General features: G+C 44.1%; 19 non-coding genes and 7 pseudogenes across 19 annotated transcripts; all 26 read right to left on the bottom strand.

Annotated features, from left to right (window-relative positions):
* Positions 1-261: 261 nt before the first annotated feature.
* Positions 262-376, bottom strand: LOC143870101 (5S ribosomal RNA; annotated as a pseudogene).
* A 592-nt stretch (positions 377-968) lies between these two features.
* On the bottom strand, positions 969-1,087 carry LOC143875075 (5S ribosomal RNA). Its single transcript, XR_013249739.1, has one exon. It is a non-coding gene; the product is annotated as a 5S ribosomal RNA (ribosomal RNA).
* Positions 1,088-1,679: 592 nt separating this feature from the next.
* On the bottom strand, positions 1,680-1,798 carry LOC143875195 (5S ribosomal RNA). Its single transcript, XR_013249853.1, has one exon. It is a non-coding gene; the product is annotated as a 5S ribosomal RNA (ribosomal RNA).
* Positions 1,799-2,390: 592 nt separating this feature from the next.
* LOC143875277 (5S ribosomal RNA) lies at positions 2,391-2,508 on the bottom strand. Its single transcript, XR_013249934.1, has one exon. It is a non-coding gene; the product is annotated as a 5S ribosomal RNA (ribosomal RNA).
* A 592-nt stretch (positions 2,509-3,100) lies between these two features.
* Positions 3,101-3,215, bottom strand: LOC143870121 (5S ribosomal RNA; annotated as a pseudogene).
* A 680-nt stretch (positions 3,216-3,895) lies between these two features.
* LOC143875364 (5S ribosomal RNA) lies at positions 3,896-4,013 on the bottom strand. The gene has a single exon (XR_013250015.1). It is a non-coding gene; the product is annotated as a 5S ribosomal RNA (ribosomal RNA).
* Positions 4,014-4,605: 592 nt separating this feature from the next.
* LOC143870112 (5S ribosomal RNA) lies at positions 4,606-4,730 on the bottom strand (annotated as a pseudogene).
* Positions 4,731-5,322: 592 nt separating this feature from the next.
* LOC143875285 (5S ribosomal RNA) lies at positions 5,323-5,440 on the bottom strand. Its single transcript, XR_013249941.1, has one exon. It is a non-coding gene; the product is annotated as a 5S ribosomal RNA (ribosomal RNA).
* Positions 5,441-6,032: 592 nt separating this feature from the next.
* On the bottom strand, positions 6,033-6,150 carry LOC143875374 (5S ribosomal RNA). Its single transcript, XR_013250024.1, has one exon. It is a non-coding gene; the product is annotated as a 5S ribosomal RNA (ribosomal RNA).
* A 592-nt stretch (positions 6,151-6,742) lies between these two features.
* LOC143872873 (5S ribosomal RNA) lies at positions 6,743-6,861 on the bottom strand. The gene has a single exon (XR_013247601.1). It is a non-coding gene; the product is annotated as a 5S ribosomal RNA (ribosomal RNA).
* A 592-nt stretch (positions 6,862-7,453) lies between these two features.
* Positions 7,454-7,553, bottom strand: LOC143870137 (5S ribosomal RNA; annotated as a pseudogene).
* Positions 7,554-8,145: 592 nt separating this feature from the next.
* LOC143875150 (5S ribosomal RNA) lies at positions 8,146-8,264 on the bottom strand. Its single transcript, XR_013249810.1, has one exon. It is a non-coding gene; the product is annotated as a 5S ribosomal RNA (ribosomal RNA).
* A 597-nt stretch (positions 8,265-8,861) lies between these two features.
* On the bottom strand, positions 8,862-8,980 carry LOC143875068 (5S ribosomal RNA). Its single transcript, XR_013249732.1, has one exon. It is a non-coding gene; the product is annotated as a 5S ribosomal RNA (ribosomal RNA).
* A 598-nt stretch (positions 8,981-9,578) lies between these two features.
* Positions 9,579-9,697, bottom strand: LOC143875185 (5S ribosomal RNA). Its single transcript, XR_013249843.1, has one exon. It is a non-coding gene; the product is annotated as a 5S ribosomal RNA (ribosomal RNA).
* Positions 9,698-10,264: 567 nt separating this feature from the next.
* LOC143873756 (5S ribosomal RNA) lies at positions 10,265-10,383 on the bottom strand. The gene has a single exon (XR_013248456.1). It is a non-coding gene; the product is annotated as a 5S ribosomal RNA (ribosomal RNA).
* Positions 10,384-10,980: 597 nt separating this feature from the next.
* LOC143870136 (5S ribosomal RNA) lies at positions 10,981-11,080 on the bottom strand (annotated as a pseudogene).
* Positions 11,081-11,672: 592 nt separating this feature from the next.
* LOC143875149 (5S ribosomal RNA) lies at positions 11,673-11,791 on the bottom strand. Its single transcript, XR_013249809.1, has one exon. It is a non-coding gene; the product is annotated as a 5S ribosomal RNA (ribosomal RNA).
* Positions 11,792-16,903: 5,112 nt separating this feature from the next.
* On the bottom strand, positions 16,904-17,003 carry LOC143870132 (5S ribosomal RNA; annotated as a pseudogene).
* A 590-nt stretch (positions 17,004-17,593) lies between these two features.
* On the bottom strand, positions 17,594-17,712 carry LOC143873841 (5S ribosomal RNA). Its single transcript, XR_013248538.1, has one exon. It is a non-coding gene; the product is annotated as a 5S ribosomal RNA (ribosomal RNA).
* A 591-nt stretch (positions 17,713-18,303) lies between these two features.
* On the bottom strand, positions 18,304-18,422 carry LOC143875158 (5S ribosomal RNA). The gene has a single exon (XR_013249818.1). It is a non-coding gene; the product is annotated as a 5S ribosomal RNA (ribosomal RNA).
* Positions 18,423-19,014: 592 nt separating this feature from the next.
* On the bottom strand, positions 19,015-19,133 carry LOC143874565 (5S ribosomal RNA). Its single transcript, XR_013249241.1, has one exon. It is a non-coding gene; the product is annotated as a 5S ribosomal RNA (ribosomal RNA).
* A 592-nt stretch (positions 19,134-19,725) lies between these two features.
* On the bottom strand, positions 19,726-19,844 carry LOC143870087 (5S ribosomal RNA; annotated as a pseudogene).
* A 592-nt stretch (positions 19,845-20,436) lies between these two features.
* On the bottom strand, positions 20,437-20,555 carry LOC143874017 (5S ribosomal RNA). Its single transcript, XR_013248707.1, has one exon. It is a non-coding gene; the product is annotated as a 5S ribosomal RNA (ribosomal RNA).
* Positions 20,556-21,147: 592 nt separating this feature from the next.
* On the bottom strand, positions 21,148-21,266 carry LOC143875104 (5S ribosomal RNA). Its single transcript, XR_013249766.1, has one exon. It is a non-coding gene; the product is annotated as a 5S ribosomal RNA (ribosomal RNA).
* Positions 21,267-21,865: 599 nt separating this feature from the next.
* Positions 21,866-21,984, bottom strand: LOC143875016 (5S ribosomal RNA). The gene has a single exon (XR_013249684.1). It is a non-coding gene; the product is annotated as a 5S ribosomal RNA (ribosomal RNA).
* A 591-nt stretch (positions 21,985-22,575) lies between these two features.
* LOC143875192 (5S ribosomal RNA) lies at positions 22,576-22,694 on the bottom strand. The gene has a single exon (XR_013249850.1). It is a non-coding gene; the product is annotated as a 5S ribosomal RNA (ribosomal RNA).
* Positions 22,695-24,759: the final 2,065 nt, after the last annotated feature.

Here is a 24,759-nt window from a genome sequence, read left to right as displayed (position 1 = left end):
TTCACTGAATCTAAACAAACCCCCGCTATATTTTGACAGCAAATGAAATGTCAGAACGAATTCTGTTTATCGAATAAAACGACACTATCACACCGCCATAATATAGACCAGACGTATTTGAATTCACCGTCCGGAAGAAAATAAATACGTCCGAACCGAAACCTAGGAGGCGCCGCACTAAACGTGCGTTTCAATCCTCATCGACGTTTCAGAATTGAAAGATTGTTCGAAAAAAGTAGTAGATAGCCGAAAAAAGTGACAGGGGTGCAACACAAGGACTTCCCAGGAGGTCACCCATCCTAGTACTACTCTCGCCCAAGCACGCTTAACTTCGGAGTTCTGGGATACAGTGCATTTGTGCTGGTTGATCGTACCCAGCATTACCCTCCATTCTCAAAGTAATAAAGAGTTTCCATTCGCATTGTCGTACGAAGTCCGTTTAAATGAAAGTGCGAAAAAATCCTGCTAGATGACATCGGATGGACGATCGGAGCATAAGCCGAATGACCGCGAAGGCTGTCATCGCGCGATGACTCTTCTCGAGTACCCCCGAATCAGTATAAGAATCGCCACGATCTGACGGGCGGATCAAAAGTTATCATCGGAACGATATTTGTGCACCCAAGGGTAGCTCACGGCCAGTAAACACCTTCCGACCGGATTCCTGACTCGCATCCACTACTACACTCATCCGCTATAGCCGGTACGTCACTCAATCTAAACAAACCCCCATTTTATTTTGATCGCAAATGAAATGTCAGAACGAATTCCGTTTATCGAATCAAACGAGACTATCACCCCGCCGTAATAAAGACAGGATGTATTTGAATTCACCATCCGGAAGAAAAAAAATACATCCGAACCGAAACCTAGGAGGCGTCGCACTAAACGTGCATTTCAATCCTCATCTACGTTCCAGAACCGAAAGATTGTTCAAAAAAAGTGGTAGATAGCCGAAAAAAGTGACAGGGGTGCTACACGAGGACTTCCAAGGAGGTCACCCATCGTAGTACAACTCTCGCCCAAGCACGCTTAACTTCGGAGTTCTGATGGGATCCAGTGCATTTGTGCTGGTTTGATCGCACCCAGCATTCTTCTCCATTCTCAAAGTAATTAAGAGTTTTCATTCGCATTGTCTTACGAAGTCCGTTTAAATGAAAGTGCGAAAAAATCCTGCTAGATGACATCGGATGGACGATCCGAGCAAAAGCCAGATGACTGCCAGGGCTGTCATCGCGCGATGAATCGTCTCGAGTACCCCCGAATCAATATAAGAATCGCCACGATCTGACGGGCGGATCAAAAGTTATCATCGGAACGATATTTGTGCACCCAAGGGTAGCTCACGGCCAGTAAACACCTTCCGACCGGATTCCTGACTCGCATCCACTACTACACTCATCCGCTATAGCCGGTACGTCACTGAATCTAAACAAACCCCCATTTAATTTTGACCGCAAATGAAATGTCAGAACGAATTCCGTTTATCGAATCAAACGAGACTATCACCCCGCCATAATAAAGACATGATGTATTTGAATTCACCATCCGGAAGAAAAAAAATACATCCGAACCGAAACCTAGGAGGCGTCGCACTAAACGTGCATTTCAATCCTCATCTACGTTCCAGAACCGAAAGATTGTTCAAAAAAAGTGGTAGATAGCCGAAAAAAGTGACAGGGGTGCTACACGAGGACTTCCAAGGAGGTCACCCATCGTAGTACAACTCTCGCCCAAGCACGCTTAACTTCGGAGTTCTGATGGGATCCAGTGCATTTGTGCTGGTTTGATCGCACGCAGCATTCTTCTCCATTCTCAAAGTAATTAAGAGTTTTCATTCGCATTGTCTTACGAAGTCCGTTTAAATGAAAGTGCGAAAAAATCCTGCTAGATGACATCGGATGGACGATCCGAGCAAAAGCCAGATGACTGCCAGGGCTGTCATCGCGCGATGAATCGTCTCGAGTACCCCCGAATCAATATAAGAATCGCCACGATCTGACGGGCGGATCAAAAGTTATCATCGGAACGATATTTGTGCACCCAAGGGTAGCTCACGGCCAGTAAACACCTTCCGACCGGATTCCTGACTCGCATCCACTAGTACACTCATCCGCTATAGCTGGTACTTCACTGAATCTAAACAAACCCCCGCTATATTTTGACAGCAAATGAAATGTCAGAACAAATTCTGTTTATCGAATAAAACGACACTATCACACCGCCATAATATAGACCAGACGTATTTGAATTCACCGTCCGGAAGAAAATAAATACGTCCGAACCGAAACCTAGGAGGCGCCGCACTAAACGTGCGTTTCAATCCTCATCGACGTTTCAGAATTGAAAGATTGTTCGAAAAAAGTAGTAGATAGCCGAAAAAAGTGACAGGGGTGCAACACGAGGACTTCCCAGGAGGTCACCCATCCTAGTACTACTCTCGCCCAAGCACGCTTAACTTCGGAGTTCTGATGGGATACAGTGCATTTGTGCTGGTTGATCGTACCCAGCATTACCCTCCATTCTCAAAGTAATAAAGAGTTTCCATTCGCATTGTCGTACGAAGTCCGTTTAAATGAAAGTGCGAAAAAATCCTGCTAGATGACATCGGATGGACAATCGGAGCATAAGCCGAATGACCGCGAAGGCTGTCATCGCGCGATGACTCTTCTCGAGTACCCCCGAATCAGTATAAGAATCGCCACGATCTGACGGGCGGATCAAAAGTTATCATCGGAACGATATTTGTGCACCCAAGGGTAGCTCACGACCAGTAAACACCTTCCGACCGGATTCCTGACTCGCATCCACTAGTACACTCATCCGCTATAGCTGGTACTTCACTGAATCTAAACAAACCCCCGCTATATTTTGACAGCAAATGAAATGTCAGAACGAATTCTGTTTATCGAATAAAACGACACTATCACACCGCCATAATATAGACCAGACGTATTTGAATTCACCGTCCGGAAGAAAATAAATACGTCCGAACCGAAACCTAGGAGGCGCCGCACTAAACGTGCGTTTCAATCCTCATCGACGTTTCAGAATTGAAAGATTGTTCGAAAAAAGTAGTAGATAGCCGAAAAAAGTGACAGGGGTGCAACACAAGGACTTCCCAGGAGGTCACCCATCCTAGTACTACTCTCGCCCAAGCACGATTAACTTCGGAGTTCTGGGATACAGTGCATTTGTGCTGGTTGATCGTACCCAGCATTACCCTTCATTCTCAAAGTAATAAAGAGTTTCCATTCGCATTGTCGTACGAAGTCCGTTTAAATGAAAGTGCGAAAAAATCCTGCTAGATGACATCGGATGGACGATCGGAGCATAAGCCGAATGACCGCGAAGGCTGTCATCGCGCGATGACTCTTCTCGAGTACCCCCGAATCAGTATAAGAATCGCCACGATCCGAGCAAAAGCCAGATGACTGCCAGGGCTGTCATCGCGCGATGAATCGTCTCGAGTACCCCCGAATCAATATAAGAATCGCCACGATCTGACGGGCGGATCAAAAGTTATCGTCGGAACGATATTTGTGCACCCAAGGGTAGCTCACGGCCAGTAAACACCTTCCGACCGGATTCCTGACTCGCATCCACTACTACACTCATCCGCTATAGCCGGTACGTCACTGAATCTAAACAAACCCCCATTTTATTTTGACCGCAAATGAAATGTCAGAACGAATTCCGTTTATCGAATCAAACGAGACTATCACCCCGCCATAATAAAGACATGATGTATTTGAATTCACCATCCGGAAGAAAAAAAATACATCCGAATCGAAACCTAGGAGGCGTCGCACTAAACGTGCATTTCAATCCTCATCGACTTTTCAGAACCGAAAGATTGTTCGAAAGAAGTGGTAGAGAGCCGAAAAAAGTCAAAGAGGTGCAACACGAGGACTTCCCAGGAGGTCACCCATCCTAGTACTACTCTCGCCCAAGCACGCTTAACTTCGGAGTTCTGACGGGATACAGTGCATTTGTGCTGGTTGATCGTACCCAGCATTACCCTCCATTCTCAAAGTAATAAAGAGTTTCCATTCGCATTGTCGTACGAAGTCCGTTTAAATGAAAGTGCGAAAAAATCCTGCTAGATGACATCGGATGGACGATCGGAGCATAAGCCGAATGACCGCGAAGGCTGTCATCGCGCGATGACTCTTCTCGAGTACCCCCGAATCAGTATAAGAATCGCCACGATCTGACGGGCGGATCAAAAGTTATCATCGGAACGATATTTGTGCACCCAAGGGTAGCTCACGGCCAGTAAACACCTTCCGACCGGATTCCTGACTCGCATCCACTAGTACACTCATCCGCTATAGCTGGTACTTCACTGAATCTAAACAAACCCCCGCTATATTTTGACAGCAAATGAAATGTCAGAACGAATTCTGTTTATCGAATAAAACGACACTATCACACCGCCATAATATAGACCAGACGTATTTGAATTCACCGTCCGGAAGAAAATAAATACGTCCGAACCGAAACCTAGGAGGCGCCGCACTAAACGTGCGTTTCAATCCTCATCGACGTTTCAGAATTGAAAGATTGTTCGAAAAAAGTAGTAGATAGCCGAAAAAAGTGACAGGGGTGCAACACGAGGACTTCCCAGGAGGTCACCCATCCTACATCCTAGTACTACTCTCGCCCAAGCACGCTTAACTTCGGAGTTCTGATGGGATACAGTGCATTTGTGCTGGTTGATCGTACCCAGCATTACCCTCCATTCTCAAAGTAATAAAGAGTTTCCATTCGCATTGTCGTACGAAGTCCGTTTAAATGAAAGTGCGAAAAAATCCTGCTAGATGACATCGGATGGACGATCGGAGCATAAGCCGAATGACCGCGAAGGCTGTCATCGCGCGATGACTCTTCTCGAGTACCCCCGAATCAGTATAAGAATCGCCACGATCTGACGGGCGGATCAAAAGTTATCATCGGAACGATATTTGTGCACCCAAGGGTAGCTCACGGCCAGTAAACACCTTCCGACCGGATTCCTGACTCGCATCCACTAGTACACTCATCCGCTATAGCTGGTACTTCACTGAATCTAAACAAACCCCCGCTATATTTTGACAGCAAATGAAATGTCAGAACGAATTCTGTTTATCGAATAAAACGACACTATCACACCGCCATAATATAGACCAGACGTATTTGAATTCACCGTCCGGAAGAAAATAAATACGTCCGAACCGAAACCTAGGAGGCGCCGCACTAAACGTGCGTTTCAATCCTCATCGACGTTTCAGAATTGAAAGATTGTTCGAAAAAAGTAGTAGATAGCCGAAAAAAGTGACAGGGGTGCAACACGAGGACTTCCCAGGAGGTCACCCATCCTAGTACTACTCCCGCCCAAGCACGCTTAACTTCGGAGTTCTGATGGGATACAGTGCATTTGTGCTGGTTGATCGTACCCAGCATTACCCTCCATTCTCAAAGTAATAAAGAGTTTCCATTCGCATTGTCGTACGAAGTCCGTTTAAATGAAAGTGCGAAAAAATCCTGCTAGATGACATCGGATGGACGATCGGAGCATAAGCCGAATGACCGCGAAGGCTGTCATCGCGCGATGACTCTTCTCGAGTACCCCCGAATCAGTATAAGAATCGCCACGATCTGACGGGCGGATCAAAAGTTATCATCGGAACGATATTTGTGCACCCAAGGGTAGCTCACGGCCAGTAAACACCTTCCGACCGGATTCCTGACTCGCATCCACTAGTACACACATCCGCTATAGCTGGTACTTCACTGAATCTAAACAAACCCCCGCTATATTTTGACAGCAAATGAAATGTCAGAACGAATTCTGTTTATCGAATAAAACGACATTATCACACCGCCATAATATAGACCAGACGTATTTGAATTCACCGTCCGGAAGAAAATAAATACGTCCGAACCGAAACCTAGGAGGCGCCGCACTAAACGTGCGTTTCAATCCTCATCGACGTTTCAGAATTGAAAGATTGTTCGAAAAAAGTAGTAGATAGCCGAAAAAAGTGACAGGGGTGCAACACGAGGACTTCCCAGGAGGTCACCCATCCTAGTACTACTCTCGCCCAAGCACGCTTAACTTCGAAGTTCTGATGGGATACAGTGCATTTGTGTTGGTTGATCGTACCCAGCATTACCCTCCATTCTCAAAGTAATAAAGAGTTTCCATTCGCATTGTCGTACGAAGTCCGTTTAAATGAAAGTGCGAAAAAATCCTGCTAGATGACATCGGATGGACGATCGGAGCATAAGCCGAATGACCGCGAAGGCTGTCATCGCGCGATGACTCTTCTCGAGTACCCCCGAATCAGTATAAGAATCGCCACGATCTGACGGGCGGATCAAAAGTTATCATCGGAACGATATTTGTGCACCCAAGGGTAGCTCACGGCCAGTAAACACCTTCCGACCGGATTCCTGACTCGCATCCACTAGTACACTCATCCGCTATAGCTGGTACTTCACTGAATCTAAACAAACCCCCGCTATATTTTGACAGCAAATGAAATGTCAAAACGAATTCTGTTTATCGAATAAAACGACACTATCACACCGCCAAAATATAGACCAGACGTATTTGAATTCACCGTCCGGAAGAAAATAAATACGTCCGAACCGAAACCTAGGAGGCGCCGCACTAAACGTGCGTTTCAATCCTCATCAACGTTTCAGAATTGAAAGATTGTTCGAAAAACGTAGTAGATAGCCGAAAAAAGTGACAGGGGTGCAACACGAGGACTTCCCAGGAGGTCACCCATCCTAGTACTACTCTCGCCCAAGCACGCTTAACTTCGGAGTTCTGATGGGATCCAGTGCATTTGTGCTGGTATGATCGCACCCAGCATGCCTCTCCATTCTCAAAGTAATAAAGAGTTTCAATTCGCATTGTCGTACGAAGTCCATTTAAATGAAAGTGCGAAAAAATCCTGCTAGATGACATCGGATGGACGATCCGAGCGTAAGCCGAATGACCGCCAAGGCTCTCATCGCGCGATGAATCTTCTCGAGTACCCCCGAATCAGTATAAGAATCGCCACGATCTGACGGGCGGATCAAAAGTTAACGTCGGAACAATATTTGTGCACCGAAGGGTAGCTAACGGCCAATAAACACCTTCCGACCGGATTCCTGACTCGCATCCACTACTACACTCATCCACTATAGCCGGTATGTCAGTGAATCTAAACAAACCCCCGCTATATTAGGACCGCAAATGAAATGTCAGAACGAATTCCGTTTATCGAATCAAACGAGACTATCACCCCGCCATAATAAAGACCGGATGTATTTGAATTCACCATCCGGAAGAAAATAAATACATCCGAACCGAAACCTTGCAGGCGTCGCACTAAACGTGCGTTTCAATCCTCAGCGACGTTCCAGAACCGAAAGATTGTTCGAAAAAAGTGGTAGATAGGCGAAAAAAGTGACAGAGGTGCTACACGAGGACTTCCAAGGAGGTCACCCATCCTAGTACTACTCTCGCCAAAGCACGCTTAACTTAGTGCATTTGTGCTGGTTTGATCGCACCCAGCATTCCTCTCCATTTTCAAAGTAAGAAAGAGTTTCCATTCGCATTGTCGTACGAAGTCCGTTTAAATGAAAGTGCGAAAAAATCCTGGTTGATGACATCGGATGGACGATCCGAGCATAAGCCAGATGACTGCCAGGGCTGTCATCGAACAATGAAACTTCTCAAGTTCCCCCGAATCAGTATAAGAATCGCCACGATCTGACGGGCGGATCAAAAGTTATCGTCGGAACGATATTTGTGCACCCAAGGATAGCTCACGGCTAGTAAACACCTTCCGACCGGATTCCTGACTCGCATCCACTACTACACTCATCCGCTATAACCGGTACGTCACTGAATCTAAACAAACCCCCATTTTATTTTGACCGCAAATGAAATGTCAGAACGAATTCCGTTTATCGAATCAAACGAGACTATCACCCCGCCATAATAAAGACATGATGTATTTGAATTCACCTTCCGGAAGAAAAAAAATACATCCGAACCGAAACCTAGGAGGCGTCGCACTAAACGTGCATTTCAATCCTCATCGACATTCCAGAACCGAAAGATTGTTCGAAAAAAGTGGTAGAGAGCCGAAAAAAGTGAAAGAGGTGCAACACGAGGACTTCCCAGGAGGTCACCCATCCTAGTACTACTCTCGCCCAAGCACGTTTAACTTCGGAGTTCTGATGGGATACAGTGCATTTCTGCTGGTATGATCGCACCCAGCATGCCTCTCCATTTTCAAAGTAATAAAGAGTTTCCATTCACATTGTCGTACGAAGTCTGTTTAAATGAAAGTGCGAAAAAATCCTGCTAGATGACATCGGATGGACGATCCGAGCATGTCGGGAAGCCGAATGACCACCTGGGCTTTCATCGCACGAAGAATCTTCCCGAGTACCTCCGAATCAATATAAGAATCACCACGTTCTGACGGGCGGATCAAAAGTTATCGTCGGAACAATATTTGTGCACCAAGGGTAGGTCACGGCCAGTAAACACCTTCCGACCGGATTCCTGACTCGTATCCACTAGTACACTCATCCGCTATAGCCGGTACGTCACTGAATCTAAACCAACCCCCGCTATATTTTGACCACAAATGAAATGTCAGAACGAATTCCGTTTATCGAATCAAACGACACTATCACCCCGCCATAATAAAGACCGGGCGTATTTGAATTCACCATCCGGAAGAAAATAAATACATCCAAATCGAAACCTAGGAGGCGTCGCACTAAACGTGCGTTTCAGTTCGCATCGATGTTCCAGAACCGAAAGATTGTTCGAAAAAAGTGGTAGATAGCCGAAAAAAGTGACAGGGGTGCTACACGAGGACTTCCAAGGAGGTCACCCATCCTAGTACTACTCTCGCCCAAGCACGCTTAACTTCGAAGTTCTGATGGGATCCAGTGCATTTGTGCTGGTTTGATCGCACCCAGCATTCGTCTCCATTTCTCAAAGTAATAAAGAGTTTCCATTCGCATTGTCGTACGAAGTCCGTTTAAATGAAACTGCGACAAAATCCTGCTAGATGACAACGGATGGACGATCCGAGCATGTCGGGAAGCCGGATGACCACCAGGGCTTTCGTCGCGCGATGAATCTTCCCGAGTACCCCCGAATCAATATAAGAATCGCCACGATCTGACGGGCGGATCAAAAGTTATCGTCGGAACAATATTTGTGCACCAAGGGTAGCCCACGGCCAATAAACACCTTCCGACGGGATTCCTGACTCGGATCCACTAGTACATTCATCCGCTATAGCCGGTACGTCACTGAATGTAAACAAACCCCCGCTATATTTTGACCACAAATGAAATGTCAGAACGAATTCCGTTTATCGAATCAAACGACACTATCACCCCGCCATAATAAAGACCGGGCGTATTTGAATTCACCATCCGGAAGAAAATAAATACATCCGAACCAAAACCTAGGAGGCGTCGCACTAAACGTGCGTTTCAGTTCGCATCGATGTTCCAGAACCGAAAGATTGTTCGAAAAAAGTGGTAGATAGCTCAAAAAAGTGACAGGGGTGCTACACGAGGACTTCCAAGGAGGTCACCCATCCTAGTACTACTCTCGCCCAAGCACACTTAAGTTCGAAGTTCTGATGGGATCCAGTGCATTTGTGCTGGTTTGATCGCACCCAGCATTCGTCTTCATTCGCATTGTCGTACGAAGTCCGTTTAAATGAAAGTGCAAAAAAATCCTGCTAGATGACATCGGATGGACGATCCGAGCATAAGTCGGATGACCGCCAGGGCTGTCATTGCGCGATGAATCCTCTTGAGTACCCCCGAATCAATATAAGAATTGCCACGATCTGACGGGCGGATCAAAAGTTATCGTCTGAATCATATTTGTGCACCCAAGGGTAGCTCACGGCCAATAAACACCTTCCGACCGGATTCCTGACTCTCATCCACTACTACACTCATCCGTTATAGGCGGTACGTCACTGAATCTAAACAAACCCCTGCTATATTTCTACCGCAAATGTAATGTCAGAACGAATTCCGTTTATCGAATCAAACGACACTATCACCCCGCCATAATAAAGACCGGACGTATTTGAATTCACCATCCGGAAGAAAATAAATACATCCAAACCGAAACCTAGGAGGCGTCGCACTAAACGTGCGTTTCAATCCTCATCGACGTTCCAGAACCGAAAGATTGTTCGAAAAAAGTGGTAGATAGCCGAAAAAAGTGACTGGGGTGCAACACGAGGACTTCTCAGGAGGTCACCCATCCTAGTACTACTCTCGCCCAAGCACGCTTAACTTCGGAGTTCTGATGGGATCTAGTGCATTTGTGCTGGTATGATCGCACCCAACAGGCCTCTCCATTCTCAAAGTAATAAAGAGTTTCCATTCGTGTTGCGTACAAAGTCTGTTTAAATAAAATTGTGAAAAAATCCTGCTAGATGAAATCGGATGGACGATCCGAGCATGTCGGGAAGCCGGATGACTGCCAAGGCGGTCATCGCGCGATGAATCTTCTCAAGTACCCCCGAATCAATATAAGAATCGCCACAATCTGACGGGCGGATCAAAAGTTAACGTCGGAACAATATTTGTGCACCGAAGGGTAGCTAACGGCCAATAAACACCTTCCGACCGGATTCCTGACTCGCATCCACTACTACACTCATCCACTATAGCCGGTATGTCAGTGAATCTAAACAAACCCCCGCTATATTAGGACCGCAAATGAAATGTCAGAACGAATTCCGTTTATCGAATCAAACGAGACTATCACCCCGCCATAATAAAGACCGGATGTATTTGAATTCACCATCCGGAAGAAAATAAATACATCCGAACCGAAACCTTGCAGGCGTCGCACTAAACGTGCGTTTCAATCCTCAGCGACGTTCCAGAACCGAAAGATTGTTCGAAAAAAGTGGTAGATAGGCGAAAAAAGTGACAGAGGTGCTACACGAGGACTTCCAAGGAGGTCACCCATCCTAGTACTACTCTCGCCAAAGCACGCTTAACTTAGTGCATTTGTGCTGGTTTGATCGCACCCAGCATTCCTCTCCATTTTCAAAGTAAGAAAGAGTTTCCATTCGCATTGTCATACGAAGTCCGTTTAAATGAAAGTGCGAAAAAATCCTGGTTGATGACATCGGATGGACGATCCGAGCATAAGCCAGATGACTGCCAGGGCTGTCATCGAACAATGAAACTTCTCAAGTTCCCCCGAATCAGTATAAGAATCGCCACGATCTGACGGGCGGATCAAAAGTTATCGTCGGAACGATATTTGTGCACCCAAGGATAGCTCACGGCTAGTAAACACCTTCCGACCGGATTCCTGGCTCGCATCCACTACTACACTCATCCGCTATAACCGGTACGTCACTGAATCTAAACAAACCCCCATTTTATGTTGACCGCAAATGAAATGTCAGAACGAATTCCGTTTATCGAATCAAACGAGACTATCACCCCGCCATAATAAAGACATGATGTATTTGAATTCACCTTCCGGAAGAAAAAAAATACATCCGAACCGAAACCTAGGAGGCGTCGCACTAAACGTGCATTTCAATCCTCATCGACATTCCAGAACCGAAAGATTGTTCGAAAAAAGTGGTAGAGAGCCGAAAAAAGTGAAAGAGGTGCAACACGAGGACTTCCCAGGAGGTCACCCATCCTAGTACTACTCTCGCCCAAGCACGTTTAACTTCGGAGTTCTGATGGGATACAGTGCATTTCTGCTGGTATGATCGCACCCAGCATGCCTCTCCATTTTCAAAGTAATAAAGAGTTTCCATTCGTATTGTCGTACGAAGTCCGTTTAAATGAAAGTGCGAAAAAATCCTGGTTGATGACATCGGATGGACGATCCGAGCATAAGCCAGATGACTGCCAGGGCTGTCATCGAAAAATGAAACTTCTCAAGTTCCCCCGAATCAATATAAGAATCGCCACGATCTGATGGGCGGATCAAAAGTTATCGTCGGAACGATATTTGTGCACCCAAGGGTAGCTCACGGCCAGTAAACACCTTCCGACCGGATTCCTGACTCGCATCCACTAGTAAACTCGTCCGCTATAGCCGGTACGTCACTGAATCTAAACAAACCCTCCCTATATTTTGAGAGCAAATGAAATGTCAGAACGAATTCCGTTCATCGAATAAAGCGACACTATCACACCGCCATAATAAAGACCTGTAGACACCCCCATTTTGCTCCGCTTTAATCAGCAAAGAAGTTAGTGTTTTGCTATCTGTTTTCAGTGTTTCCCATTCCCGTGTCCGCCTCTTATGTTTTCTCAATCTTTCCGATCATTTCCGCAATGTTCTGCATTTTTCTTTTCGCTAAGTATTGAGAAAGGTTATTCAGAAGAATCCAAGCCAGGGGAGAATTTGGACCCATTCGGTGGGCCCGCATTGAGCATTTGTTTTTATTTGGATCAACAGGGGGCCCGCATTTTGTTTTAATGAAAAATGAGTGTTGAGCCTACTTCGATCCAATGCATAAAAGGGCCCATCAAGGGAGCGGTTTAGATCATCCAATGGAGGGCATTTAAGGGGGCATGTCTGATTTACAAATTGAGGCCCACGAATTGAACGGCGTGGATTGTTCTAGAGAAATGATTTAAGGGGGCGTTGCCAATTGAAAATAAGACTTATCTAAAAATGTCAAGAGAATATTAAGAGTTGTGAGTGAAAGAATATATCAGGGGGGGATGAGAATTCGAATGTGTTAAATGGGGTTTTGTTGTTTAAGGCATGTCTTATCTTTTAAGGAAAAAGGGGAGTGTCCTTACCAAAGATAGAGGTTACTAAAATTAGTAGATCATTATTTTCCCCAAGTAGAGGACAACAGCCACCATTCATATATATATTTAAATAGCAATTGATCGTTGGTATCCAACAATAAAAAGCAAGAGGAATGATATTTTGGTCTCTTTGGAAACTTGCTATATCCAACATGCCGAATGGAATGGAATTGTATGCAGAAGGTTGGTCAAAAATGGCATGATGCCTTCTGGGATATCAACATCCGTTTTCATCTTAGACAGCCATGGAGAATAGGGAGGGGAGATATAGAGTTTGTTGGAGATGGATACGAGGAGGATGGTGGGGTGACGGATGAGAGGATTTTTTTTAATTTTTTTTGGGCCTAGCTCTCTCGCTCGGGGAGGCTCTGTTACAAAAAAAAAAAACAAAGAAAAGCTAAACAAACAGAGTGCCGTATCTGTTCTTCCATCTCACTCCCTCTCTCGATCTCTCCACTCTCTGTTCTTCTCTCTCAACCTACATCTCTCGGGTTATCCCGCAATCTCTCTGTCTCTTTCATTCTCCCACACTCAAGAACAGAGCACAGACATCCCACTCCATTCTCTCACTCTCATTTTCTCACTCTTATTTTCTCACTCTCTAACTCCCTCTCCGTCTCAAACTCTCTCACTCTCTAACTCCCTCACCCTCAGTCCCCCTCACTCTCATTCTCTCTCTCAATCCTAATCCCAATCCCTCTCTATCTCCTCAAGCTCCCTCTCACTTTGCCTTCTCGGTTTTTGTTTTTTTTTTTTAAAAAAAAACGTGAAAAACAGAGTATTCAATACTCTGTTTTTCTCTTCTTTTTTCTCTCTCTCCCCACCCTCTGTCAATCACCCTCTCTATATATACTCCTCTTTCTATATATACTTCTCGCTCTCTTTCGGCCTCACTCTCTCGGCCTCTCTCCCTCGACTTCTCCCTCACTCTCTCTTGGCCTCACTCTCTCGGTCTCTCTCCCTCGACTTCTCTCTCTCCCTCTCTCTATCTCTTAATCTCTATTTCTCTCGTACTATCGCTCTCCCTATCTCCCTATCTCCCTCTTCACAGTAGTGTTTGGTTTTTTTTTTTTTTTTTTCAAAAGAAAGAAAAAGAGAAAGGGAACGGAGCAGATCGCACGTCGGCGGGATTTTTCGGACTCTGCAGCTCTCGGATTCAGCGGGGATCTCCATCAGAGGTAGGTACACTATTCTCGAATTTTTCCGAAATTATTTGATATTTTTTAGATTTTTGCATGATTTTTAAGCATTTAAATGATTTTAATTCAATATTAAATGTGCATGCTTAAAATCATGATCTGCATGAGTGTTTCAATTCCGTTTCGTCTCGAAATTTGATACAATGTTCTACTAAAATGGAGTAAAATAACTACCGGATCGGATCGGACATTGGATCAACGGTTTTTTAGAATTTGAGTGAAGAGTGGTATTTTATTTAAAATAATGGCTGAGTAATTACGAAATTCGAGAAAATAGCCATCTCAGGATGATATATTTTTTGGAATTTAAAATTTTTCTTGTGTTCATCATACCAGAACAAGATTAAAGGACATTTTCCGGAGTCGTAATTTTCTCGAAAATCGTGTTTTAAAAATAGAAAACTCTTCAAAAATATCTTTTCGACGAAGAAAAATAAGATATATACTAGACGAATTCCAAAATTAATCATATTTCGTGGAAAACTAACATAATTCTGATACATTCTACCATGAATTTTTGAGAATTTTTGGATTTGGTTTGGTATATTATTTTATGCTTTCTTTGAAAATTATCAGATCTTGAGAGAATTTTTACAGACATCAGATCACAGATACAATTCTCAAAAATTTTACAGTAGTCTTATATTCCATATTTCTAGTTTCTGTAAAAGTTTCAAGTGATTTAGATCTTGTTTCATATAAGATGTAGTGTTAATTTATAATCTGGTCTGAAAAATTAAAAATCCAAAACTGATAGTAAATAGTTTCCAAAATTCATGACAATCTCCCAGAATTCTATTTTTACTTATATCTTACTACTGTAGAAATTTCATTGAATTTAGATTTCTATTTCTAGTAGTTTATGTGTTATTCTTGCAATCTGGTCTTATTGTTGTTATATCAAAATTAAATATGAACTTAATGTAAAAATCTGCAAAATTCATTCAGTAAGCTACATCTCATCATATCTTGCTGCTGTAGAAGTTTCAACTCATTTTGAGTTCGTTTGCAACAATTTCACTTGTAAAATCACTCATATGATTAAAATTGATAAATTCTATTGAAAATTCGAAATTAATTAAAAATCAATTTAAAGCTTCTAAAAGAACCTCAAAATTCTGTCACATGTCTACTCCTCAATTCATTGAAATAGAAATTTTAGGATCCTTAGATTTCCCTGGAGAAATGGCTAGTGCATCCATAATCGTATCCCAATTGCACTCGATCTTTGACAATTTGAATATTTAAGCTATAGCATGTTGTTGGCTCCGAGGTTACTGTCCACAGAAATCCTGAGATATGCCAGGCAATAAGATGTTATAACCTAAGTATTGAATTGCGCAAGGAAAGAGCGCACGATTCCCTTCCTTGGATGCTTTTCTAGGCCGAAATTGGTGAACCCTAGAACCATTGGTAATCCTTGAATGTCCAGAAACTGAAAATCCTTGAAATTTGAAATTCATTAACCTCGAGAATTTAAATCGATTTGTCTTGTGTCTTTCGGAACCGTTGGATCACGGTTTCCGTCGTAAGAACCATTAAAGCCCAATTTAGGAACACTGGTGTCAAGTCGTGTCCTCGGTTTTAGGGAGTCTTAGGTTTTAGGGAGTCCTAGAGTTAGGAGTCCAGCCTCATCACGTACGTTTGCTATAGATAGCAACCGTGCCCTAGGTCTAGTTACACTAGTCACCCACTCTTTCCCCAGGACAAGCCTAGTAAACTAGGATGTAGGTTAACCTGCATTAGTCTAAGGAACAACTTGCATTTAGATAAGAATCATATAGAATCTTAGATGAAATCCTAGGATAATAAAATCCTCAACTTTAATTAAATAACTCCTCTTAAAACTGTTGAAACAGTCAAATCAGTCTAGATCGGTGTCTTAGTTGAGTTAGGCATAAGTAGCTTAGCTTAGGTGCACCGAACTACGTCGACTCTGATCCCAGTGAGGCTTGAGTATGTAGGTAGCTTGGATGTCTGATGGCATACCAACCGCGAGTCGGCACTACAACAAATTGTGGTGTTTTGTATATCAATTTTCTTGTAAATTCTTAATTAAATCACTTAGGATTCCCCATGAAATTAGAATCTTAGGAGAACTTGCACTTAGATTGAATCCCGACAAATTAAGAAATCAAGATACACATTTATGATTCACATTGAAATTAGATCATAGGATGCATGTCCCGTAGTTCGCACATTAACAGAGAGTTGAATGAGCCATTTAAAATAAATTTAAAAGAGTTAGCTTTTGGAATCGAAGACCGATTATCGGGCAGGAATGGTGCATGTGGTGGATAACTCCCCATACCTTCCATTCTCGTAACTAGGTAGCGAGTCTAGATTTCTGGTTAATTATGGGTCCTAGATCCCACATCTAGGTGGCGACTCTGTCAGTCTCTTTTGTGTGGAATTCGGATTTCCTTAGTGATCCCAAGTTCACATAAAAGATGAATTAAAATCAATAATTAAAATGCACACGCCAATCGCGTGGGTACGAGAGACCAAGAGAAAGCGTGGCGGCTCGCGCCCCACCCCTCTCGCGGGATCGGATCCCACAGTTTGGCGACTCTACTACACTCATCCACTATAGCCGGTACGTCAGTGAATCTAAACAAACCCCCGCTATATTAGGACCGCAAATGAAATGTCAGAACGAATTCCGTTTATCGAATCAAACGAGACTATCACCCCGCCATAATAAAGACCGGATGTATTTGAATTCACCATCCGGAAGAAAATAAATACATCCGAACCGAAACCTTGCATGCGTCGCACTAAACGTGCGTTTCAATCCTCATCGACGTTCCAGAACCGAAAGATTGTTCGAAAAAAGTGGTAGATAGCCGAAAAAAGTGACAGGGGTGCTACACGAGGACTTCCAAGGAGGTCACCCATCCTAGTACTACTCTCGCCAAAGCACGCTTAACTTAGTGCATTTGTGCTGGTTTGATCGCACCCAGCATTCCTCTCCATTTTCAAAGTAAGAAAGAGTTTCAATTCGCATTGTCGTACGAAGTCCGTTTAAATGAAAGTGCGAAAAAATCCTGGTTGATGACATCGGATGGACGATCCGAGCATAAGCCAGATGAGTGCCAGGGCTGTCATCGAACAATGAATCTTCTCGAGTTCCCCCGAATCAATATAAGAATCGCCACGATCTGATGGGCGGATCAAAAGTTATCGTCGGAACGATATTTGTGCACCCAAGGGTAGCTCACGGCCAGTAAACACCTTCCGACCGGATTCCTGACTCACATCCACTAGTAAACTCGTCCGCTATAGCCGGTACGTCACTGAATCTAAACAAACCCCCCTATATTTGAGAGCAAATGAAATGTCAGAACGAATTCCGTTTATCGAATAAAGCGACACTATCACACCGCCATAATACAGACCAGACGTATTTGAATTCACCGTCCGGAAGAAAATGAATACATCCGAACCGAAACCTAGGAGGCACCGCACTAAACGTGCGTTTCAATCCTCATCGACGTTTCAGAACTGAAAGATTGTTCGAAAAAAGTAGTAGACAGCCGAAAAAAGTGACAGGGGTGCAACACGAGGACTTCCCAAGAGGTCACCCATCCTAGTACTACTCTCGCCCAAGCACGCTTAACTTCGGAGTTCTGATGGGATCCAGTGCATTTGTGCTGGGATGATCGCACCCAGCATGCCTCTCCATTCTCAAAGTAATAAGGAGTTTCCATTCGCATTGTCGTACGAAGTCCGTTTAAATGAAAGTGCGAAAAAATCCTGCTAGATGACATCGGATGGACCATCCGAGCATAAGCCGGATGACTGCCAAGGCTGTCATCGCGCGATGAATCTTCTCGATTACCCCCGAATCAGTATAAGAATAGCCACGATCTGACGGGCGGATCTAAAGTTATCGTCGGAACGATATTTGTGCACCCAAGGGTAGCTCACGGCCAGTAAACACCTTCTGAACGGATTCCTGACTCGCATCCACTACTACACTCATCCGCTATAGCCGGTACATCACTGAATCTAAACAAACCCCCGCTATATTTTGACCGCAAATGAAATGTCAGAACGAATTCCGTTTATCGAATCAAACGAGACTATCACCCCGCCATAATACAGACCGGATGTATTTGAATTCACCATCCGGAAGAAAATAAATACATCCGAACCGAAACCTAGGAGGCGTCGCATTAAACATGCATTTCAATCCTCATCGACGTTCCAGAACCGAAAGATTGTTCGAAAAAGTGGTAGATAGCCGAAAAAACTGACAGGCGTGCAACACGAGGACTTCCCAGGAGGTCACCCATCCTAGTACTACTCTCGCCCAAGCACGCTTAACTTCGGAGTTCTGATGGGTTCCAGTGCATATGAGCTGGTTTGATCGCACTTAGCATGCCTCTCCATTCTTAAAGTAATAAAGAGTTTCCGTTCGCATTGTCGTACGAAATCCGTTTAAATGAAAGTGCAAAAAAATCCTACTAGATGACATCGGATGGAAGATCCGAGCATAAGCCGGATGACCGCCAGGGCTGTCATCGCGCGATGAATCTTCCCGAGTACCCCCGAATCAATATAAGAATCGCCACGATCTGACGGGCGGATCAAAAGTTATCGTCGGAACGATACTTGTGCACCCAAGGGTAGCTCACGGCCAGTAAACACCTTCCTACCGGATTCCTGACTCGCATCCACTAGTAGACTCATCCGCTATAGCCGGTACGTCACTGAACCTAAACAAACCCCCGCTATATTTTGACAGCAAATGAAATGTCAGAACGAATTCTGTTTATCGAATAAAACGACACTATCACACCGCCATAATAAAGACCGGACGTATTTGAATTAACCATCTGGAAGAAAATAAATACATCCGAACCGAAACCTATGAGGCGCCGCACCAAAGGTGCGTTTCAATCCTCTTCGACGTTCCAGAACTGAAAGATTGTTCGAAAAAAGTAGTAGATAGCCGAAAAAAGTGGCAGGGGTACAACACGAGGACTTCCCAGGAGGTCACCCATCCTAGTACTACTCTCGCCCAAGCACGCTTAACTTCGGAGTTCTGATGGGATCCAGTGCATTTGTTCTGGTATGATCGCACCCAGCATGCCTCTCCATTCTCAAAGTAATAAAGAGTTTCCATTCGCATTGTCGTTCGAAGTCCGTTTAAATGAAAGTACGAAAAAATCCTGCTAGATGACATCGTATGGACGATTCTAGAATAAGCCGGATAACCGCCAAGGCTGTCATCGTGAAATGAATCTTCTCGAGTACCCCCGAATGAATATAAGAATCGCCACGATCTGACGGGCGGATCAAAAGTTATCGTCGGAACGATATTTGTGCACCCAAGGGTAGCTCACGGCCAGTAAACCCCTTCCGACCGGATTCCTGACTCGTATCCACTACTACACTCATCCGCTACAGCCGGTACGTCACTGAATCTAAACAAACCCCTGCTATATTTTGACCGCAAATGTAATGTCAGAACGAATTACGTTTATCGAATCAAACGACACTATCACCCCGCCATAATAAAGACTGGACATATTTGAATTCACCATCCGGAAGAAAATAAATACATCCGAACCGAAACCTAGGAGGCGTCGTACTAAACGTGCGTTTCAATCCTCATCGACGTTCTAGAACCGAAAGATTGTTCGAAAAAAGTGATAGATAACCGAAAAAAGTGACAGGGGTGCAAGACGAAGACTTCCCAGGAGGTCACCCATCCTAGTACTACTCTCGCCAAAGCACGCTTAACTTCAGAGTTCTGATGGGATCCAGTACATTTATGTTGGTTTGATCGCTCCCAAGATGCCTCTCCATTCTCAAAGTAATAAAGAGTTTACATTCGCATAGTCGTACGAAGTCCATTTCAATGAAAGTGCGAAAAAATCCGGCTAGATGACATCGGAAGGACGATCCGAGCATAATCCGGATGACCGCCAGGGCTGTCATCGCGCGATGAATTTTCTCGAGTACCCCCGAATCGTTATAAGAATCGTCACGATCTGACGGGCAGATCAAAAGTGATCGTCTGAACGATATTTCTCCACCCAAGGCTAGCTCACCGCCAGTAAACACCTTCCGACCGGATTCCTGACTCGTATCCATTAGTACACTCATCCGCTGTAGCCGGTACGTCACTGAATCTAACCAAACTCTCGCTATATTTTTACCGCAAATGAAATGTCAGAACGAATTCCGTTTATCGAATCAAACGACACTATAACACCGCCATAATAAAGACCGTACGTATTTGAATTCACCATCCGGAAGAAAATAAATACGTCCGAACTGAAACCTATGAGGAGCCGCACCAAACGTGCGTTTCAATGCTCATCGACGTTCCAGAACTGAAAGATTGTTCGAAAAAAGTAGTAGATAGCCGAAAAAAGGGACAGGGGCGCAACACGAAGACTTCCCAGGAGGTCACCCATCCTAGTACTACTCTCGCCCAAGCACGCTTAACTTCGGAGTTCTGATGGGATCCAGTGCATTTGTGCTGGTATGATCGCACCCAGCATGCCTCTCCATTCTCAAAGTAATAAAGAGCTTCCATTCGCATTGTCGTTCGAAGTCCATTTAAATGAAAGTACGAAAAAATCCTGCTAGATGACATCGGATGGACAATCCGAGCATAAGCCGGATAACCGCCAAGGCTGTCATCGCGCAATGAATCTTCTCGAGTACCCCCGAATCAATATAAGAATCGCCACGATCTGACAGGCGGATCAAAAGTTATCGTCGGAACGATATTTATGCACCCAAGGGTAGCTCACGGCCAGTAAATACTTTCCGACCGGATTCCTGACTCGCATCCACTAGTACACTCATCCGCTGTAGCCGGTACGTCACTGAATCTAAAGAAACCCCCGCTATATTTTGACCGCAAATGAAATGTCAAAAGGAATTCCGTTTATCGAATCAAACGACACTATCACCCCGCCATAATAAAGACCGGACGTATTTGAATTCACCATCCGGAAGAAAATATATACATCCGAACCGAAACCTAGGAGGCGTCGCACTAAACGTGCGTTTCAATCCTCATCGACGTTCCAGAACCAAAAGATTATTCGAAAAAAGTGGTAGATAACCGAAAAAAGTGATAAGGGTGCAAGACGAAGACTTCCCAGGAGGTCACCCATTCTAGTACTACTCTCGCCCAAGCACGGTTAACTTCGGAGTTCTGATGGGATCCAGTGCATTTGTGCTGGTATGATCGCACACAGCATGCCTCTCATTTTTCTCAATATAATAAAGAGTTTCCTTTCGAATTTTCGTACGGAGTCCGTTTAAATGAAAGTGCGAAAAAATCCTGCAAGATTACATCGGATGGACGATCCGTGCATGTCGGGAAGCCGGATGACCGCCAGGGCTGTCATTGTGCGATGAATCTTCTCGAGTACCCCCGAATCAATATAAGAATCTCCACGATCTGACGGGCGGATCAAAATTTATCGTCGGAACGATATTTATGCACCCAAGGTTGCTCACGGTCAGTAAACACCTTCCGACCGGATTCCTGCCTCGTATCCACTAGTACACTCATCCGCTGTAGCCGGTACGTCACTGAATCTAAGCAAACCCCCGCTATATTTTTACCGCAAATGAAATGTCAGAATGAATTCCGTTTATCGAATCAAACGACACTATCACCCCGCCATAATAAAGACCGGACGTATTTGAATTCGCCATCAGGAAGAAAATAAATTCATCCGAACCGAAACCTAGGAGGCGTCGCACTAAACGTGCGTTTCAATCCTCATCGACGTTGCAGAACCGAAAGATTGTTCGAAAAAAGTGGTAGATAACCGAAAAAATTGACGGGGGTGCAAGACGAAGACTTCACAGGAGGTCACCCATCCTAGTACTACTCTCGCCCAAGCACGCTTAACTTCGGAGTTCTGATGGGATCTAGTGCATTTGTGCTGGTATGATCGCACCCAGCATGTCTCTCCATTCTCAAAGTAATAAAGAATTTCCATTCGCATTATCGTACGAAGTCCATTTAAATGAAAGTGCGAAAAAATCCTGCTAGATGACATCGGATGGACGATCCGCGCATAAGCCGGATGACAGCCAAGGCTGTCATCGCGTGATGAATCTTCTCGAGCACACCCGAATCAATATAAGAATTGCCACGATCTGACGGGCGGATCAAAAGTTATCGTCGGAACGATATTTGTGCACCCAAGGTAGCTCACGGCCAGTAAACACCTTCCGACCGGATTCCTGACTCGCATCCACTACTACCCTCATCCGCTATAGCCGGTACGTCACTGAATCTAAACAAACCCCTGCTATATTTTGACCGCAAATGAAATGTCAGAACGAAATTCGTTTATCAAATCAAACGACTTTATCACCCCGCAATAATAAAGACTGGACGTATTTGAATTCACCATCCGGAAGAAAATAAATACATCCGAACCGAAACCTAGGAGGCGTCGCACTAAACGTGCGTTTCAATCCTCATCGACGTTCCAGAACCGAAAGATTGTTCAAAAAAAGTGGTAGATAGCCGAAAAAAGTGACAGGGGTGCAACACGAGGACTTCCCAAGAGGTCACCCATCCTAGTACTACTCTCGCCCAAGCACGCGTAACTTCGGATTTCTGATGGGATCCAGTGCATTTGTGCTGGTGTGATCGCACCGAGCATGCCTCTCCATTCTCAAAGTAATAAAGAGTTTCCATTCCCATTGTCGTACGGAGTCCGTTTAAATGAAAGTGCGAAAAAATCCTGCTAGATGACATCGGATGGACGATCCATGCATGTCGGGAAGCCGGATGACCGCTACGGCTGTCATCGCGCGAAGAATCTTCTCGAATACCCCCGATTCAATATAAGAATCGCCACGATCTGACGGGCGGATCAAAAGTTATCGTCGGAATGATATTTGTGCACCCAAGGGTAGCTCACGGCCAGTAAACACCTTCCGACCGGATTCCTGACTCGCATCCACTAGTACACTCATCCGTTATAGCCGGTACGTCACTGAATCTAAACAAACCCCCGCTATATTTTGACCGCAAATGAAATGTCTGTGGGACCCGATCCCGCGAGAGGGGTGGGGCGCGAGCCGCCATGCTCTCTCTTGGTCTCTCGTACCCACGCGATTGGCGTGTGCTCTTTTAGTATTGATTTTAATTCATCTTTTATGTGAACTTGGGATGACTAAGGCAATCCGAATTCCACACAAAAGAGACTGACAGAGTCGCCACCTAGATGTGGGATCTAGGACCCATAATTAACCAGAAATCTAGACTCGCTACCTGGTTACAAGAATGGAAGGTACGGGGATTTATCCACCACATGCACCATTCCCTCCCGATAATCGGTCTTCGATTCCAAAAGCTAACTCTTTTAAATTTATTTTAAATGGCTTATTCAACTCTCTATTAATGTGCGAACTAACTGACATGCATCCTATGATCTAATTTCATTGTGGATCCTAAATGTGTATATTGATTCCTTAATTTGTTTGGATTCAATCTAGGTGCAAGTTCTCCTAAGATTCTAATTTCATGGAAAATCCTAAATGATTTAATTAAGAATGTACAAGAAAATTAATGTACAAAAACCCCACAATTTGTTGTGGAGCCGACTCGCGGTTGGTATGCCATCAGACATCCAAGCTGCCTACGTTCCCAAGCCTAACTGGGATCAGAGTCGACGTAGTTCGGTGCACGTAAGCTAAGCTACTTATGCCTAACTCAATTAAGACACCGACCTAGACGGGATTGACCGTTTCAACAGTTTTAGGAGAAGTTATTTAATTCAAGTTGAGGATTTTATTATCCTAGGATTTCATCTAAGATGCTATATGATTTTTATCTAAATGCAAGTTGTTCCTTAGACTAATGCAGGTTAGCCTAGATCCTAGTTTACTAGGCTTGTCTTAGGGAAAGATTGGGTGACTAGTGTAACTAGACCTATGGCACGGTTGCTATCCATAGCAAACGTACGTTATGAGGCTGAACTCCTAACTCTAGGACTGCCTAAAACCTAGGACACGACCTGACACCAGTGTTCCTAAATTGGGCTCTAATGGTTCTTATGACGAAAATCATAATCCAATGGTTCCGACAGACACGAGACAAATCGATTTAAGTTCTTGAAGTTAATGAATATCAGATTTCAAGGATTTTCAGTTTTTAGACATTTAAGGAATACCAAAGGTTCTAGGGTCACCAATTTCGGCCTAGAATGGCATCCACGGAAGGGAATCGTGCGCTCTTTCCTTGTGCAATTTAATTCTTAAGTTATAGCACCTTATTGCCTGGCATATCTCAGAATTTCCGTGGACAGTAACCCGGAGCCAATAACATGCTATAGCTTAAATATTCAAATTGTCAAGGATCGGTTGCAATTGTGATACGATTATGGATCCACTGGCCATTTTACCAGAGAAATCTAAAGATCCTAAGATTTCTGTTTCGATGGATTAAAGAGTGAACATGTGACAAAAATTCAAGGTTCTTTAGAAACTTTATGATGATTTTTAATTAATTTCAATTTTTCAATTGATTTTATCAATTTTAAACCATATGAGTGATTTTACAAGTGAAATTATTGCAAACGAATTCGAATGAATTGAAACTTCTACAGCAACAAGATATAATGGGATGTAGCTTATTGGAAGAGTTTTGCAGATTTTTACATTAAGCTCCTATTTAATTTTGATTTAACAATAATGAAACCAGATTGCAAAAATAACA

Source organism: Tasmannia lanceolata, unplaced genomic scaffold (assembly GCF_043159265.1).
Source record: "Tasmannia lanceolata isolate RefF3 unplaced genomic scaffold, GAP_Taslan_0.1 ptg000003l, whole genome shotgun sequence".
Lineage (NCBI taxonomy): Eukaryota > Viridiplantae > Streptophyta > Magnoliopsida > Canellales > Winteraceae > Tasmannia > Tasmannia lanceolata.
This window is presented reverse-complemented; position numbering and strand designations above follow the sequence as displayed.